This window comes from Triticum aestivum, chromosome 6A (assembly GCF_018294505.1).
Source record: "Triticum aestivum cultivar Chinese Spring chromosome 6A, IWGSC CS RefSeq v2.1, whole genome shotgun sequence".
Classification (NCBI taxonomy): domain Eukaryota; kingdom Viridiplantae; phylum Streptophyta; class Magnoliopsida; order Poales; family Poaceae; genus Triticum; species Triticum aestivum.
In genome coordinates this window covers 89,262,097-89,277,197 of record NC_057809.1, presented here as the reverse complement: position 1 = coordinate 89,277,197, position 15,101 = coordinate 89,262,097, and the positions used below count along the sequence as shown (strand labels likewise).

General features: G+C 46.4%; 1 pseudogene; it reads right to left on the bottom strand.

The window, feature by feature from the left end:
* Positions 1-8,121: 8,121 nt before the first annotated feature.
* LOC123129480 (disease resistance protein RGA5-like) lies at positions 8,122-14,325 on the bottom strand (annotated as a pseudogene).
* Positions 14,326-15,101: the final 776 nt, after the last annotated feature.

Here is a 15,101-nt window from a genome sequence, read left to right as displayed (position 1 = left end):
GTACTTTGGGTGTACCAAACGTCACAACGTAACTGGGTGACTATAAAGGTGCACTACAGGTATCTCCGAAAGTGTCTGTTGGGTTGACACGGATCGAGACTGGGATTTGTCACTCCGTATGACGGACAGGTATCACTGGGCCCACTCGGTAATGCGTCATCATAATGAGCTCAAAGTGACCAAGTGTCTGGTCACGGGATCATGCATTACGGTACGAGTAAAGTGACTTGCCGGTAACGAGATTGAACAAGGTATTGGGATACCGACGATCGAATCTCGGGCAAGTAACATACCGATTGACAAAGGGAATTGTATACGGGGTTGCTTGAATCCTTGACATCGTGGTTCATCCGATGAGATCATCGAGGAGCATGTGGGAGCCAACATGGGTATCCAGATCCCGCTGTTGGTTATTGACTGGAGAGTCGTCTCGGTCATGTCTGCATGTCTCCCGAACCCGTAGGGTCTACACACTTAAGGTTCGGTGATGCTAGGGTTGTAGGGATATGTATATGCAGTAACCCAAATGTTGTTCGGAGTCCCGGATGAGATCCCGGATGTCACGAGGAGTTACGGAATGGTCCGGAGGTAAAGAATTATATATAGGAAGTGCTATTTCGGCCATCGGGACAAGTTTCGGGGTTATCGGTATTGTACCGGGACCACTGGAAGGGTCTCGGGGGTCCACCGGGTGGGTCCACCTGCCCCGGGGGCCACATGGGCTGTAGGGGGTTGCGCCTTGGCCTACATGGGCCAAGGGCACCAGCCCCAAGGGGCCCATGCGCCTAGGGTTTCCAAAGGGGAAGAGTCCCACAAGTGGAAGGCACCCCTAGGTGCCTTGGGGGGGGGGGAGGGAAACCTCCCTTGGCCGCCGCCCCCCTAGGAGATTGGATCTCCTAGGGCCGGCGCCCCCCCTAGGCCCTCCTATATATAGTGGGGAAAGGAGGGCTTTTCATCCACGCCTTTGGTTGCCTCCTTCTCCCTCTCCAACACCCCCTCCTCCTCCATAGCGCTTGGCGAAGCCCTGACGGAGTACTGCAGCTCCATCACCACCACGCCGTCGTGCTGCTGCTGGAGCCATCTTCCTCAACCTCTCCTTCCCTCTTGCTGGATCAAGAAGAAGGAGACGTTACGCTGACCGTACGTGTGTTGAACGCGGAGGTGCCGTCCGTTCGGTACTAGGATCTCCGGTGATTTGGATCATGTCGTGTTCGACTACCTCATCCCCGTTCTTTGAACGCTTCTGCTCGCGATCTACAAAGGTATGTAGATGCATCCGATCACTCGTTGCTAGATGAACTCATAGATGGATCTTGGTGAAACCGTAGGAAATTTTTTGTTTTCTGCTACGTTCCCCAACACCAGGAGCCTCAAATGTCACAGTGTCTCCTGTCAGCTTGTTGAATTTCAACCTCACATCGCATGGGACGATCTGTGTAAGAAAAGCAAAATGACACAATGCAGTAATGCCAACACTAAAAATAAAATAGTTGTTACATTTCATCTAATTTCTTACCGCCGCATGACGAAAACTCGGATGGAAGTAGATGCCGAACAGCTTGCCAGTTGCAAGGCTGCTGGCGCACCTTGACTTGCACAGTTGAAAGATCGTGGATGTCGCCTAGAGGGGGGGGGGGTGAATAGGTGCTTTAAAATAATTACGATTTAGGCTTGAACAAATGCGGAATAAACCTAGCGGTTAATTTGTCAAACACAGAACCTACAACAACTAGGCTCACCTATGTGCACCAACAACTTATACTAAGCAAGATAAACAACTATGTGATAGCAAGATATATGATAAGAAACAATATGGCTATCACAAAGTAAAGAGCATAAGTAAAGAGCTCGGGTAAGAGATAACCGAGGCACGTGGAGATGACGATGTATCCGAAGTTCACACCCTTGCGAATGCTAATCTCCGTTTGGAGCGGTGTGGAGGCACAATGCTCCCCAAGAAGCCACTAGGGCCACCGTAATCTCCTCACGCCCTCGCACAATGCAAGATGCCGTGATTCCACTAAGGGACCCTTGAGGGCGGTCACCGAACCCGTACAAATGGCAACCCTTGGGGGCGGTCACCGAACCTGTACACTTTGGCAACCCTTGGGGGCGGTCACCGGTACCCGTCAAATTGCTCAGGGCGATCTCCACAACCTAATTGGAGACCCTGCCGCTTGCCCGGAGCTTTACACCACAATGATTGAGCTCCGAACACCGCCAACCGTCTAGGGCGCCAAGGCACCCAAGAGGAACAAGCTCTAGGGTGCCCAAACACCCAAGAGTAATAAGCTTCTCAAACTTCACTTCCACGTATCACCGTGGAGAACTCAAACCGATGCACCAAATGCAATGGCAAGGGCACACAGAGTGCCCAAGTCCTTCTCTCCCAATCCCACCAAAGCAACTAATGCTAGGGAAGAAAATGAGAGGAAGAACGAAAGAAGAACACGAAGAACTCCAAGATCTAGATCCAAGGGGTTCCCCTCACTTAGAGGAGAAAGTGATTGGTGGAAACGTGGATCTAGATCTCCTCTCTCTTTTCCCTCAAGAACTAGCAAGAATCATTGGAAGGATTGAGAGTTAGCAACCTCGAAGAAGGTCAACAATGGGGGAAGAACACGAGCTAAAAGGATAAGGTTCATTGGGGAAGAAGACCCCCTTTTATAGGTGGGGAAAAATCCAACCGTTATGCTCACAGCCCGCACAGAGCGGTACTACCGCTCCAAGGAGCGGTACTACCGCTAGGGCATAAGTACCCCTTTGAAAAACAACAGCGAGGAGGCAAAAGGCCAGAAGAACCGCCGGAGCGGTACTACCGCTCGTCCTCACGGTACTACCGCTCGACGTCACGGTACTACCGCAAATGGTAGCGGTACTACTGCTTGCGAGCGGTACTAAAAATACATCCGGGCCTACCACCGCAAGACTTGGGACGAGTTTTTGGTCCTGAGCGGTACTATCGCTGTAGGAGCCGCGGTAGTACTGCTCTGGAGCGGTAGTAAAAAATTACATCCGCTCCAATTCGCGGTAGTACCGCTGCAGCCTTTTCAGAACACCAAAACTGCCACAACTTTTGCAAACGGACTCCGAATTCGATGAAACCAAGTTTGTTGGAAAGCTAGCGACAAGGGCTAACACAATATTCAAAGAAATATCAATAATAAGCAAATGAGAAAAGTCCCATAAGAAAATGGTGAGGACCCTTCCTCGGATAAGACCGGTAAAACCTACAACACCGAAAACATCATAGAAGACGCATGCGAACCCCGTTTTCGATGAACTCAAGCTTGTCATCAAGATGACCATAAGCTCTAAGACTCATAAAGAGAACCAAACAAGAACCAAGAAACATGATGGAAGGATGCAATGGTTTGAGCTCTCGACGAACGATACGATCAAGCTACTCACTTGAGAGCCCCCCTTGATAGTACGGCTATCGATCCTATAACCCGGTCTCCCAACTACCACCATGAGATCGGTAAAATAGAAAACCTATCAAGGGCAAACCTTTGCCTTGCACATGATCCACTTGAGTTAGATGATGACGATCTTGTCCTCCTCAAGAATGACCACCTTTCTTGATTGCGTTGGATCGATGAAGACTAGATGATTGCTCCCCCATACTCCACTATGGGTGAGCCACTCTTCGGCACATCTTCACAAGTCCATTGACACCACAATGGATGGAAAGCTTCAAGCACTTGATCTCTTCGTGATTCTCCACTTGAAATTGCACATGGCAATCTTGATGACGATCACCGCTTGATGTCATCCTTCCCATGGGTTGTATGATATCATCCTCTTGATGCAAGCCCATGGACATGTACCTAACCCCACATAGACTCTCACATAGACCATGAGTTAGTACACAAAGTGCAATGGACAATGCTTACCATACCATGGTATCACTTGATCCCTCTCGGTACATCTTTTACTCTTTGTGAGTTGATCAAGTTGATTCACTCTTGACTTAGTCTTGATCAACCTTGAATCTTTCCAACTCTCTTCGTTTGGATGATGTCTTGAAGGTAAACATGAATGATCACACAATCTTCTTCTTCAAGACATGCTTGCAATAAGCTCAACTCTCAAATGACCAATCTTTGGATAATTCCTTGAATAGCACCTTGGTCGACACAAACTATCCTTGAAACCAACACATGTATTCCAAGAAAAGCCTATGGACAAAACCTTCAAATATAACTCAAGGAAACCATTAGTCCATAGAGATTGTCATCAATTACCAAAACCAAACATGGGGGCACCGCATGTTCTTTCAACAGTCAACATAGTGGTGCTGGTGGTGGCGCCATTTTCCGAAAGCAATATGAGCAAACGATTAACGATTCACTTCACAGGAAACAAGTGGCAAATTTAACTAAATTGGCACCTACATTTTGCCAAAAAATAACTTATTACAAAAAAACTAAATCGAGCATACTAAATCCACTAGCATACTAAATCCACTAGCATACTAAATTAACTAAATCAAAATGTTCTAAATCAACTAGCCTACTAAATCAACTAAATCAACTAGCCTACTAAATAAACTAAATCAAAATGTTCTAAATCAACTGAATCATATCAACTAAATGAAAATGTTACATATGAAAGCCTACTAAATCAAAATGTATCAGGGAGGAGGGACAAGGAGGGGCGACTCGAGGAGGGAGAAGATAGTAGGACGGAGGAGGAAGGCGGAGCGAGGAGGGGCCGGCCGACGGCGACTGGAGGGAGGACGGATCGAGGAGGAAGGCGGAGCGAGGAGGGGGCGGCCAGCGGCGAGTGGAGGGAGGACGGAGGAGGAGGCCGGTACCGAGTCCAGCGAGGAGGATGAGGCGACAGCGGCGCAGATCAGGGAAGGGGCGACGGGGGAGGACCGGCGGCGCGGGGGGTGAGGAGGAGACCGTGAGTGTGTGTGAGTGTGATCTGTGGATGAGGCTAGTGAGTGGGGGAGATGGAGGAATAGCATTAGCGCGCTATAGGTAAACGCGCTACTGCTAAACTACCTATCAGTAGCGCCTTTCGGCCTGAACGCGCTACTGCTATGTGTCAGTATGTAAAAATAGACATAGACATAAAAAATACGCTGCTGCTACGTTACACTGAATGTGCTGAATGCTCATTGATTTTTGTAGTTAATTTAGCAGTAGCGATTATTGCCTGAATGCGCTGCTGCTACGTTACGTAGCAGTAGCGCTGTTTATTTTAACGCGCTGCTGCTATAACTGGCCTCGCGGCGGCGTCGTGGGAATTTTAGCAGTAGCGCTTCTTGGAGTGCACGCGCTACTGATAAACTTGTTTCAGCAGCGAGTTTCCATGGCCCGCGCTACTGCTACTTAGCAGCAGCGCCTGATTTTAAAGCGCGCTGCTGGTAAGATTCTGTGTATAGGCTTTTCCCTAGTAGTGGTGGCGGGAACAACAGTGATAGAGGAGGCGGCAATGACGGTGGCAGAGGAGGCAGCAACGATGACGGCTTTGACATTGAAGTGTGAAGAACCTTCCCCGGATGCGACGATGATGGCACAGGGTTTGACCCCGTGGGAGTTGGCATTTCTAGGACGGATTGGCTGTCCCTCGCAAAATCGGATAGCAACTAAGTTTCCGGTTAGATTTAAGTTTATGTTTATGTTTAAGTTCAAGTTTTAGTATCGGTTTAATTTAGACTATGTTTTGGCGCATGATAATATAAATTATCTGTTGGATTTTGATTTAGAAGTTTGTTTAAATTGAATCTATGTTAACCTTATTCAAATTTAGTTTTTTACTCCGCTAAATTTAGAGGATCGGCTATAATCGACCAAAACTTAGTGTAGTAAATATACTCCACTAAGGTTTACCCGGTCAGATACTCTATTTTTTTAGAGAACGGCTAGTGTTGCTCTTACTTGGGGTTGGTTGTTCAATAACTACACCAAAATTCGGCCTTGGCATAGTTAGTTCAGTTACAATTGTGAACTCCACAAACAACAATGAGCTGTTGAAGAAGCAAAACAGGTGCTGTGAAGTTGCACCATTAACAGAAATACATCTTAGAAGATAATTAATCTCTTGATTTATAAGAACTCAGAAATGTGACCGTTAAAAGATAATATAGTTGGCATGCAAACTCCTGATTATTTTCTACATTTATAGAGGAATTCACCAACCAGAGCTAGGCTCCTAGCAATGACTGAAATGCGGCGATGCTTAGGCAGGCCAAATACCTTATAAAAAAGCATATGTGATTGTACCATATTAAAAAACGGAAGAAGTATATTTTTTGTCCCTCAATTTTTTCGGAAGTATAGAAATTGCCCCTCGACTTTAAAACCGGCAAACCTTAGTCCTTCAACTTGTTAAATCGGATAAGTTTGGTCCCTTGTACCACTTTAAGTGGTTTTCATCCGACGTGGACACGGTTTTGACTAAAAACATGACACGTCGTCCGGGCTAGACTGCCACACCACGAACAGCGACTGCACTGTATGTCGTGTACATGCTCGGCCATGGTGGCCTGGCTCACGGGGTGCTGGCCTTCCCCATGCTCGCCATCCAGGTCATGCGGCCAGCACGGGCAGGGGAGCAGGCGCTATGGCGGTCGAGCTTTACGTACCAGCAAAGCTGGCTTTGGATGCTCACGTGAAATCTAAGTAGATGATCGCCGGCAAGACACGCACGTACGTACATGATGTTGACCCCTCTCCGGCGAGAACATGCGAGTAACACACGCACGGGGAGTTGCGGTTGAGCCGTGCTGGTGGTGCTCGACACGCGACGCCACAGTCTACAGACGGCAGCGAACGCGGCTTGGTCACGGTCATTGTCGCCGACGCGCCGCATCCACGAGTCCTGGTCGAAGGCGGCATCTGCGGGCGCGCTTGGAAAAGGAGCAGAAGGTCCCATGGTTCGCACTGACCAGCGGCGAGAAGGCAACGAGCATCGGCGAGAGCACGCACAGACTATCGCGTAGCACTTGACGCCGCCGATGTCTGCGCGGGCGTGCTTTCGCGCAGTGTCGTACAGGTGCAGGACGTGCACGGCCGTGCTTGCTTGCTGGCAGCTCCACAAGGCTGAGCATCACCAGCACCATGTCACATGCAACTCCGACGCCTGGTCGTCGGGGACAAGGTGCCCCAGCGTCCTGTGGCCGCTGCACAGGGACGCCTCCCTCTTCCTACAGGACAAGACGATGAACACCGACCCAGCAATGGCAGGGCTGATCATGCTCCCCACTAAGCATGGCGCTGAACAAACCCGAACAACGTGTCAAGTTTTTAGTCAAAATCGTGTCCAAATTAGACGTAAACCACCCTAAACGGTATGAGGGACTGAAGTTATCTGGTTTAAAAAGTTGAGGGACTAAAATTATCTGGTTTGAGAAATTGAGGGACTAAGTTTTACTGGTTTTGAAGTTGAAGGACAATTCCTATACTTTCGAAAGAGTTAAGGAACGAAAAATATACTTCTCCCTAGAAAAACATATAACATAGCAGTGTTAGCGATTGCAGCACAAATCGAACAATAAACTGTTCTGAAGCACGCTTATGACGACACGGTCTGAAGTTGTGTGGATGACTGCAAACTAGGTCTAGGAGCCTCCTGTTTATCAAACCGTTATGTCAGACGTTTTCTTTTTTCCTTTTGCAAAATCTGGCGGCATGCTTCTGACCACACGGTCGAAAGTAATAATTGTTTGGGCGGACAACCCGCGAACCAGGAGCCTCCTGTTTATCAAACAGGTTCACCGAGTACTTCATACAATCTGATCGAGAGTGCATCAGAAATCAACGCCAGCGTACTAAACATCCTGAAGCTTATCAAGTAGGAGGCTAAAATATGGGTTCTCGCATGAGCAAAACACTTGAGTAATATGATGCCGGGAGGGAGTGATTTTTTTCCTTTGTATGTTTGAAGTCGTTGTGCTCGTTTGTTGAGCAATAAGTTTGTAAACCCTCTTTCTTAATTAATGAATGAGGCAAAAAAATTGCCTTGATTTCAGAAAAAAAAAGATTACAAGCAAAAAAAAAAAAGAGTGCATCAGGTTGTTGCCAAAGAAGCTCAACTACAAAATCGCTAGTACCCACAATAAGATTTTAAAGTGCTTAAATATAACACACAAAAAAATGTAAAAAAAAACTACCTCTCGAGCGCAAAGGTAGGACGTCTCGGGTGCACCTCCAGTGCCTTACTGTACGCGGAGGAGACATCGGGTGCCACTTGTTCCGTGGTGGGCGTGCCGTAGACACGTACGTTGACTTGCTCCAGGCATAGAAGGTGCTCCATGCCGTCCGGTGTACAGCCGCTCCAGCCCTCCACTGTGTATCGGATAGCGAGTACTCGTAGACTGCGCATAGCCCCTGCCTCGAATCTCAGGTAAGCTGCGACATCTTCATCAGAATCAAGGGAAATGTGCTCCAGAACCGGGAATGACCCTGAGCCGACCACGATCTTGTCTTTGGGGATACGTGAAACGGACAGATAGGCACGAACAAGAGAGGGCAGCTCTCCAAGAATACGCAGCTCATGACTCGACAAGTCATCAACGTTCAGAGAGAGCCACCTGAGATCACGGAGACCACCGATCCATTTGGGAACTACATAGAACAGCCAGTTTCCCAGATTGAGCGCCTCGAGACGGGAAGGAGGATCAGGTAACGAGCCCAGCTGGTCGTTATAGCCTTTAAGACGGCAACCGAGATAGAGTTGCCTAAGGTCTCGGAGCTTCCCAATTGAGGAGACCAGAGCATCAACCCCCTCCACCGTCAAAGAGCCCCCGGATAGGCATAGATTCCTCAGATTGGTCAGCTCGCCCAGACCTGTAATATCCTCCACCAAGCTCTTCTCCATGCTTGAGCAACGTAGGGTGCGGATTGATGTCATGTTCCGGATCCCTTCAGGCAGCCCTGTGCCGTATGGAAGGCGCAGATTGAACAAATTGGGCAGGTGGACTATATCTGAACTGATTTTTGGTTCAGACCAGCAGTTCATCTCCAGTGTCTTCAGGTGCACAAGCCCTCGAATGTCTGCTGGAAGCTCTACGCTGTCTGCTGAAACCTTCAAATACCTCAGCTGAAACAAGTGGCAGATTGCACCTAGCTTGCTTCTCTCACCTGGCACTTCAAATACCAGCACCCGGACATGCTTAAAGGACTCAAGAGGAGGTGCATATATGGACTCTCCAAACTGTGCAAATGATCGGACTTGTGACAGGCCAGTAGCAAGAGTCGACCCTGGTGTTGCGCCACCTGCGCTCAAGTTCAGAGATAATCGGCGGACTTTGTACTTGCAACTATGCATTTTTTCCATTTCTCCATAACTGTGTGCTGTATGCATAAAATTTTCTTCTGCACACTTGCTCAAGATTAAATCCAGGATCATGTCATGTACTCTGCAAGAGGTCACCTCTCCATATATGGTTTCGGCAGGCTGAATCAGACTTCTATTGATAAGCTCATTGAAATAACTCTTAGCAACGTCTTTCAAATCTAGCTCGGGAACACTACTGACAAAGCCTTCGGCCACCCACTGTCGGGCCAAATCATCCCTCCGAATCTCACGGTCCTCTGGATACAAACCAAGATAAAGGAAACATGCCCGGAGACGAGGAGGTAGATGCATGTAGCTAAGGTTTAATATATTCTTCATCCCTTCAAGGGTAGGATCTGTAGCAAAATTGGTGCCCAGAGACTTCATTATGCTCTCCCAATCACTCCTTGATTTTGCTTGACGGCTAGCCAATAAGCTAGATATAGTTATAATTGCAAGTGGCAATCCACCACACTTCTTCAAAATTTGGGTTGAAACTTCTTCATATTGGGGTGCACAACTATCTTCCGATCTGAACACTCTACCAAAGAATAACCTTTTTGAGTCTTCATTGTTGAGAGGCTTCATTCTATAAATGTGTCCATCGTGCTCATGAGATGCCCTACAAGCGACAACATCCACTCTTGTGGTTACAATTACTGTATTCCCATTACCACCTTCTGCAAAGACACATCGAAGAATATCCCATGTAGGTGGATCCCACAAGTCATCAACTACAATAAGGTACCTGTTGAAATATTCAATCATGTTACATACATTAAACTCTAATACTATAAAAGTTGCAGATATGAGCTAACATCAACCAATGATCATAAGGTACATATTGGGAAAATTATTATAGGTTGTAGATATACGCTAGTTTGGCATGTTTATATTACATCCAACCTTAATAAGACGTGTGACATGTTACAACTCAATACAATATAAGAAAAGTTATAAGCCGGCAAGAAAATAATATCAATATACTCCATTTTAATTCCTTATTTTGGGCTCATCATGTGAAGTGTATATGCATAAGTGCACATACGTTTTATCACTAATTAATGAGGGTACTAAGGAGGATATATAAGAATTTTGAGAGGCTAAATATCCACATCTATTAGTCTATTATAGAAAAAAAAACTCTACACTAGTAAAAGATATTGCAGAGGTGGGTCTAAAGAGATGAATCAACGAGGACATGTATTTTAGATTTTCCTAGAAAATAAAAATATGGCAGAATTTCCTACAAAAAGCAAGAATCTTCATTTCCTACATTATTCGGGCTAGCAAGTACATTAATATGTGGTTGTGAATTAATTTAACAGTTTACAAGAAAAAGAGAAATGGGGCAGAAAGTCATACAAAAAGGAAAGCATCTTCATGAAGTAATTTAATTAGCAATTATATTATCATAACATACATAAGTACTTGGACGCTATTATATATTTAAAATCGAGTACCATCTCCTTTAGGGCCTATTTGATTCACATGATTCTAAAATACACAAGAACATGGAAAATGTGTTATGGCAGTGTCTTGTCCACCCCAATTCTACAAAGCTTGAATTTGATCAAAGTTTAGGTTGAGTGCACCACATAAAAAACAAGGCATTCTTTGGAAGAAGTTTGAGTGGATGAAACTTTTCGTACGAATGTAGTAGGAAGGATTCCTGAGAAGAATTCCTACGTGATTTAATCCTAAAAACCAACGACACACTTAGAAAAAATTGTAAGGATTTGAATCTTCAAGATTTTCTCTAAAAATGTGTTGAATCAAAGAGACCGTATAGTATATATTTGATTATTTTTATGAAAAAATAAGAACTAATTAATACCGAGGAATAAGAGTCCAGACAAATTACCCGTAAGCATGATGTGGTATTGATTTCAATATAATATTTTTCGTGAGCATTGAATTCTTGACTTTTGGAATATTTAGAAAATGCATCTTATCCTTGCAAAACTCTGTTGCTACCTTTATTAGAGAAGATATGACACTTTAAATTGCCCCGTTTTGAAACCCAAAAAACACGAATAATACATCCAATTAATTGCACATCAAATTCTAAAACCAAGACAAGCCTAAATGAAGCAGTTTAAAATAGAAGGGTACTTAATTAATTAGTTCGACATCTTGGGCAAGGGAGTTGATGCCATCAATTTTACAATACTAAGGGGCCTGTTCGGCAACTGCCCAGCTTCCAGCTTCTTTGAATCCGCGAGCAGGGCTGTCCTGAACAACCTGGCTCCAGGAAGCTAGCTCATGGATCTGAGACGGGTCGTAGTACAAAAACTGGGAGCTGGTGTTTTGTGGATCCCATAAATCGAAAAGTAGGAGTTCGAGTTATTTATGGCGAGCTACCACCACAAAGTGGAAGAAACGTTTCGTCAAGCTAAGAAAATACCGCAACGACTGCCTTCCCTCCCTACCAGGCCAGAAACGAGCTTAATGGGCCAGCCAGCTACAAGCCCAGGAGGATCTGTGAGTTCTTTAGCCGAACGGTGTTTCCAATCCACGATTTTCGTTGGGAAGCTGGAAGTGAGATCCAGAAGCTGGATTTGAAGATTTCTACGCGGGAGAGTTGCCGAACAGGCCCTAAGAGTGTATAACTTCGCCTGATTTTTGACGGTTATTTATATGCAAACACATGTACTTACAAACTACCGACACAAACTTTAGAATGATACAGTGCAACTTTACTCCATTGTACCATAAAATATATGACGGAAGTTTTTGTATATTGTACAACTTCAGAGTTTTTTTTCTACATGTACAACATCAGAGTTGATTGTGTATATACTCTTCAAACTCCATTTGTTTATCCAAGTATTGTCTAATTTCTATTGACCTCATATCGCCAACATGTTTGGTAACTGGCTTGATTGTATACCCCACAAGCTTAGCATGATCATAAGGGTGGGTGCGTCAGCCTTGATGTGGTCTCCTTGGCTATGTATGCGACTGATTTAGTTTACCAATTATTTGGTTTTGAAGGGTAAAACTCCTCTCGACAGCAGGTTATCTACCGATATGCGCATTGGTTCTATTCTTCTTCTACTCTATCTTGACGGGGACACTGACAGCCATTTAATTAAGATGGTGTGTACACAACTGAAGCAGGTGACCTGGGATGTTTTAAACCCACATGGGTGGCCGCATTGACAGTTGTTTAACTTATTTGTATCTTCTTCTGCAGTCTGGCTTAACTTTTCTACCGGCAGTTGTTTTTTCATGTGTGTGCGCGCATGCATTCATGTGGTTTTGTACATCCTAACTATGTAGAGGTTGTTTGTGTGCTTATTTGGTTGTATTATCTTGATGCAATATTATGAGTCAAGATAAGACCCCATTGTTCAAACATGCTAAGACAACTACTAAGCCATGCCAAAAGCAAGATGAATGTTGATTTGTTTAGAATAATAGGCAATATATTAATATCAAATGTATAACCCTAGTTAATCACAAAGCCATTATACAGAACTAGATCATACAAAAGTGTACATCGAACTGTCAGATCGAAGTAAATAATTACCTCTTATGTGTGAGATATTCTCTGAGACGGCGTATGATGTATGGCACCTCGCGAGCACGAGAGTCCTCCCCTATTCCAAGTCCAAGGTCCAATCCTAGACCATTGAGAAGACTTGGCATGTCAGGCTTTTGTGAGACTGAAATAAATGCCTTGCAGTCAAATTGCCCTCCAATCTTTTCATACACTTGTTTGGCAAGTGTAGTTTTACCCAAGCCACCAAAGCCCACAATGGACACCTGAAAGATCGTGGAAGTCGCCTAGAGGGGGGGGGGGGTGAATAGGCGTTTTAAAATAATTATGGTTTAGGCTTGAACAAATGTGGAATAAACCTAGCGGTTAATTTGCCAAGCACAAAACCTAAAACAATTAGGCTCACCTATGTGCACCAACAACTTATGCTAAGAAAGATAAGCAACTATGTGATAGCAAGATATATGACAAGAAACAATAAGGCTATCACAAAGTAAAGTGCATAAGTAAAGGGCTCGGGTAAGAGATAACCGAGGCACGAGGAGACGATGATGTATCCCGAAGTTCACACCCTTGCGGATGCTAATCTCCGTTTGGAGCGGTGTGGAGGCACAATGCTCCCCAAGAAGCCACTAGGGCCACCGTAATCTCCTCACGCTCTCGCACAATGCAAGATGCCGTGATTCCACTAAGGGACCCTTGAGGGCGGTCACCGAACCCGTACAAATGGCAACCCTTGGGGGCGGTCACCGAACCCGTACACTTTGGCAACCCTTGGGGGCGGTCACCGGTACCCGTCAAATTGCTCGGGGCGATCTCCACAACCTAATTGGAGACCCCGACGCTTGCCCGGAGCTTTGCACCACAATGATTAAGCTCCGAACACCAACAACCGTCTAGGGCGCCCAAGCACCCAAGAAGAACAAGCTCAAGGGTACCAAGCACCCAAGAGTAATAAGCTTCTCAACTTGTAACTTCCACGTATCACGTGGAGAACTCAAACCGATGCACCAAATGCAATGGCAAGGGCACACGGAGTGCCCAAGTCCTTCTCTCGCAAATCCCACCGGAGCAACTAATGCTAGGGAGGAAAATGAGAGGAAGAACAAGACGGAGAACACCAAGAACTCCAAGATCTAGATCCAAGGGATTCCCCTCACATAGAGGAGAAAGTGATTGGTGGAAATGTGGATCTAGATCTCCTCTCTCTTTTCCCTCAAAAACTAGCAAGAATCCATGGAGGGATTGAGAGTTAGCAAGCTCAAAGAAGGTCAACAATGGGGGCAAAAACGAGCTCAAGAGATAGGGTTCATTGGGGAAGAAGACCCCCTTTTATAGGAGGGGGGAAATCCAACCGTTATGTGCTCAGCCCGCACACGAGCGGTACTACCGCTCCTGGTCCCGGTACAACCGGGACTCATAGTATACGTGCAGAACCCTACCAGGCGGTACAACCGGGAGACCAGGCGGTAGCACCGGTTGAGAATAACAACCGGAGCAACCGCCCAACCACCGCTCAACCACCGCATAGGAACAGAAGGGAGTCACCCCTGAGTGCGGTAGTCGAGCGGTACCGGGCCGGTGCAACCGCATGGCCTTGAGCGCTCGGGCGGCTAAGTCCTGAGCGGTAGAACCGCTCCGGACACCGGTGGTACCGGTACGACCGGACCAACCGGGCCACCACCGCCCGAGTACCGCATCAAAACAGAGGCCTGACCGGTACTTGGGCGGTGCCTGGCCGGAACAACCGCCCAAGTCTTTGCTGAGCAAGATGGCGGTACCACCGCCCGGAAGCAGCGGTACAACGGCTGAGAGCTCCAAGCGGTACTACCGCTGGGGCTCGTGGTACTACCGAGGTACTAGGGGGCGTGCAGGCTCAGGGAAGGGCGGCGCAGCCTGGCGGCATCGAGGAGGGTCGGCGTCGTCGGGCGGCAACTGGCGATGAAAAAAATGCCTATGAGCTCCGAATTGAGCAAACTCAAGCTTGTTGGAAACAAGACGACGAGTAGCATCAAAACATCGACTGGTAATAGTAAGAAGAGGCAGGGGAGGTATGCCTAACAAAAAGAGGAGTGAAACTTCCAACCGAGAAGAATCGGCAAAACCTCCAACATCGAAAACATCATAGAAGATGCATGCGAACTCCGTTTTCGATGAACTCAAGCTTGTCATCAAGATGACCATAAGCTCTAAGACTCACAAAGATGATGCAAGGATGCAATGGTTTGAGCTCTCTACGAACGATACGATCAAGCTACTCATCAAGAGCCCCCCTTGATAGTACGGCAATCGATCCTATAACCCG